The 4,955-nt window shown below is 37.5% G+C and overlaps 1 long non-coding RNA gene across 1 annotated transcript; it reads right to left on the bottom strand.

The window, feature by feature from the left end:
• Positions 1-417: 417 nt before the first annotated feature.
• On the bottom strand, positions 418-2,847 carry LOC128294034 (uncharacterized). Its single transcript, XR_008284208.1, has 2 exons — positions 2,743-2,847; positions 418-630 (listed from the first exon to the last, which is right to left on the bottom strand). It is a non-coding gene; the product is annotated as an uncharacterized LOC128294034 (long non-coding RNA).
• Between the last annotated feature and the right edge of the window lie 2,108 nt (positions 2,848-4,955).

Raw genomic sequence — 4,955 nt, 5'->3', positions numbered from 1 at the left:
GCATTAGTTACATACGAACTTACCCTGTAACACCCAAAACCCGGCCCAGACGTTATGGCCAGATCCGACGTGTCATATTGAAGTTTTTAAGAAAACCCATGCCTCTTTCAACGTCCTTCTTAGTGTTTTAAAAGATAGTATTTGCTAAGTTAATAAAGTGAATGGAAGCTGTGCACCAGGTAGGTATCCGAAACAGAGGAGGTGAGCCTAGAAGGCTGCTTAAGTACCAAGCTCTTGATTGGATCCAATCCTAGGCATGCCCACAACCATTGCCACACTTTGGTGCTAGGTTAGGTTTTGAGAAAAATGAGTTGGAATTCATTTAAGTAGATATTTTTGATAAACCGATTAATTCTATTGTTGCGTTATTTTGAAAACACTTATCATTTTGGAAACGCGCCCTAGGTCTAACTCATATTATTATCAGAAAAATATAGGGTATAAGATAAAATAATCCCAGAAAAATAATTAAAATGGCCTTATTACAACCCAAAACCAAATAAAAATATTAATAAGATAAAACTTATAAAGAAATAAATCAGCTACTTATTGCAATTAAAAGAAACAGAAAAAATAGTGTGGCCATCTTCGAGTCCTCGCAGCTCCAAACCATCTAAGCTTAGGGATTACCTACACAGTTAGAAACGGGGTGAGTTTACGAAAACTCAGTGTGTAATCCCAATAACAAACAAACAGTAAATAACACGGTATCAGTACAATCTGGGTCAAAGCCCTATTTAGTCTTGACATATACTAGGCCGAAGCCTTTCCATAAATCATATCACTGGGCCGAAGCCTTTTCATAAATCATATCACTGGGCTGAAGCCTTTTCATAAATCGTATCACTAGGCCAAAGCCTTTACTGTAAACGGTATGGCCCTTAGGCCCATTTTAATATCACATGTAATGTCAATGGATGTATGCAAGCCCATTTCAATATCACATGTAATGTCAATGAATGTATGCAAGCCCATTTGGGAGACTACTCGACCCACCATCCGCTACTCTCCACCGTACCAACCAAGCTCTCTATGGGGAATAGCTCAACCCACCCAACCAAACTCTCCAATGGCAAGATAGTTGCTTTATCATATAACCGAGGCCTAGCCTTTTTTAATAAGCGGGGCAAATTCGATAAACCGGGCAAAGCCCTTTTGATGGCCAAGAGCCCCCTTTTAGCACTTCCTCCATCAATATAACCCATATCCCATGCAATATGTCATGTATGCAGAATGTCATGCCCATATTTGAATCAAACAATCACAGTCAAGTCATTCATATCACCAACATATATTTACAATCAAATCCGTCAACCATACAGTCCAAGTTAGTCACTTGCCCACAAGGGCAAAACAGTCATTTTTCATATTATAATGGTATTTTAGTAATTTTACCAAAAATCAGGGTTTTCTATGTTCATTACAATTGCCAATATTTCCGAGTGTTTAAACAATGATCTTTAACCCACTTATCAAATTCGAGCTTTTGGGCCCAAAACCCCTAATGGGCCCTACGAATGCTGATTTAGCCCACTAAGCCTGCTTAACCCAAATTTTACAACAATACTAACCGTGTTAACATGCAACTTTTCCAAATTCCATTTTCTATCAATTTTACCCAAATGGGCCCAAAAGCCCATTTGGCCCAATTCCTACCCATTGAGGTCCAACTTACCATCGTGCAAAAAATTGAGTTCTTACCCGTTCCATCGATCCAAACACCGATCTTATCATATTTATCGCATCTATACCCACACGCAACATTACAAGTTCCCGAAATGGCGGTATTTTAGCATTTCGGCTTCTCAGCAAATATTAATCTAAGCTACTACGAGGGTTAGTACACACTTGTTATGGGTTGAAGTTGAAACGCTTCCATAATCAATCACCTAGGATAACCACCACCTGTCACTCAAACTTAACTAATCCAATATCAATATATGAAAATCCTAAGCACATCAATCATACGGAACATAAGGGCATATTCGTCATTTTACCATACAAGGGTATTACGTCTTTTTACCTATTAGGGGTATTTTAGTCATTTCATCCTACAAGGGTGTTTTGGTAAATCTACAAACCAAGGGTATTTCAGTAATTTTGTAAACCAATGGTATTTCTATAATTTTTAGAAAGTCAAGGGTATTTTTGTAATTTTGTAACTTAGGGGTGTTTTGGTAATTTTACAAATTGAGGGTATTTCTGCATAAACTAGTGGTATTTCGATAATTTTACAAACTAAGGGTATTTTGGTAATTTTACAAACTAGAGGTATTTTGGTAATTCTATCCTACAGGGGTATTTTAGTAATTTCACAATCGAGGGTAAAACAATAATTTTGTAAACTGAGGGTAAAATGGTAATTTTATAAATCGAGGGTAAAATGATAATTCTGTAAATCGAGGGTGAAACGGTAATTCTATAAATCGAGGATAAAATCGTAATTCTACAAATTGAGGGCATTTCAGTAATTTGGTAAACTAAAGTATTCTAAACAGGGATAACAATATGAATGGGCCTAAAGCCTATTCTCGGCCCAAATGGGCCCACACGCTCGTGTGGCCCTTTTAACCCAAATCTAGCCACAAATATGAGATTCACCTAGCCTAGTCCAATATTTACTACACAATCAAACAACTTATCCAATTGGGCCCGTAGGCCCATTTGGCCTACATAACCCCTTTCGGCCCATCGCGGCCCGAAGTAGCTATCCTACAGCTAGAGTAGCGAGAAAATACACACCTGATAGGAGACTGGAGTTCATCCATGCTCCGAGCACTCTTAGTCGACGCCCAACCCAAACGAGCATACCATACAGCGAAAGGGATCAGCCAAGAAAAGGTACTTTTACTCTCCTCATGGTTCCCTCTATTTAAAGCCAGCTTCACAACCACTCTTATGTTAGCTTCCCGATGTGGGATCCCTCCAACATCAGAGTTTAAATTCAACACCAACTCTTGCCGCCCCCTGTTAGCAAAATAAATTCTCATTGCTTGCCATGGGATTCGAACCCATGCCTCCCCTCAGATGCTCCACACGCTACTTGCCACTAAGCCACAAGGCTTTTTGTGTCATATTTTATCCCCAATTAATTATAAGGTCTAAAGGCCAAAGTCAAGGTTCCCTTAAAAAAACAAAAATAAATTGCAAGAGCCAAGGCTTGAACCCAGGCTCCCATACAACCTTAATGACGCCACAACCACTAGACTACAAGCTTTCTTGTGTCATTTATTTAACACAATAATTTAAAAACACTCATCCAAGCATCTAGGTTTTGTTTCACTTAATACCAAAATTTTTGCTAAAGCCCAAGTTTGAACCTAAGATTTCTCTAACACTTGTCAGGGCTATTAACCACCAAAGCAGACATTTAATTGTGACAACCCGAATAGGGCCTAATCGGAATAGTGGTTTTGTGACCACAAATCCGAGATAGAAATAATTGTTTTATAATTATTTTGGGGTTTATGATATGATTGCATGATTGTGTGAAAATTTCGTGATGAAATTCTATGCCTAAAGTGCTTAAATTGAAAGTAGGGATTAAATCGAATAAGTTGCAAAATTTGCATCCCAGAAGTTTTTAGTATGAAATTGTTTTGGAATATTAATTAGGAGGTCTTAAATAGCAATTTGACCAATTTTAAGTTCATGGACAAAATTAGGACATGGAAGGAATTTTTGAAAGTTTAGTAAGGAGGGGCATTTTGGTCATTTGGATATTAAATGAAATAAAATGGGAAAAATAACACAAAATTGGTCATCATCCTCCTTAGTTGCTGCCGAATTCTCCCTCTCTCCATAGCTAGGGTTTCTTCAATTTTCAAGCTCCATAGTAAGTGATTCCAAGCCCCGTTTTTAATGTTCTTTACGTTTTTGGAATCCCGGAAGCTCGATTAAGCTTATGCTAGTAATAATTTAACCTAGGGTTCACATTTGGAAAAATACCCATAGGTGAAATTTGTGTATTTTGATGTTTTATGATAGAATATGAGGTTTTAAATTATGTTAAATAACTTGTGCTACTCGGTTTTAAGTGAAAACGAGTAAAACGGCATAATCGGTAAAAATACCTATTGTTCATAACTATATGATAGAGTGAGAATTTGATGTTGTTGTAGAAGAGAAAATGTTCAGCATATCATAAAATATAAGAATAAGGGCTGAAATTAAATTCCGAGCCTAGGGGCAAAATTGTAATTTTGAAAAGTTAGGGGCAAAATGTAATTTTTCCATGATGTGATTTTTGGATTGAAATAAATAGTATGAGTATTAAATGAGCTAAATGTGTTATTATAGATCAAGAAAGACGCGAATTGATCTCGAGCAGGGGAAGGAAAAAGTTTTGGACTAAATTGCAAAATTTCCACATTTTGCACCAAGGTAAGTTTGTATGTAAATATTACAATAATTTCATGTACATTCTTACTCAGCCTATTATATAAATATACTAGCTGATGTTAAAATATAAATCGACTATTGGAAGAATGGAAATAAATATAGAGAGAGATCCGGTTGAACATTCGGAGAGATCGAATGAAATAGAGGGCGTAGCTAGGTCACATGTATGATGCTTGAGTGCACATCATGTGTACAAGAAAGCTACGAGACACCTGTAGTAGCTAGGTCACATGTGTGATACGAGATGTATCCCATGTAGACAAGAGAGCTACGTGAAAGATAAATGTAGCTAGGTCGCATGCGTGATTCCAAGTGAAGGACACCATGTAGACAAGAGAGCTACGTGAAAGATAAATGTAGCTAGGTCTCATGCGTGATTCCAAGTGAAGGACACCATGTAGACAAGAGAGCTACGAGACAAATCGGTTGGGTCGCATGAGTGGTACTAAGTGTTCACCATGTGTACAAGAGAGCCGAACTAAATGAAGTATGATGGTGGGGTGTGTCTTTGAAACCATTAAATATCGAGGATTGATCCGAATTGTTCAACGGGA

Source organism: Gossypium arboreum, chromosome 6 (assembly GCF_025698485.1).
Source record: "Gossypium arboreum isolate Shixiya-1 chromosome 6, ASM2569848v2, whole genome shotgun sequence".
In the NCBI taxonomy this organism is placed as follows: domain Eukaryota; kingdom Viridiplantae; phylum Streptophyta; class Magnoliopsida; order Malvales; family Malvaceae; genus Gossypium; species Gossypium arboreum.
The sequence above is the reverse complement of the archived record's forward strand: the minus strand, read 5'-3'. Positions and strand labels throughout refer to the sequence as shown.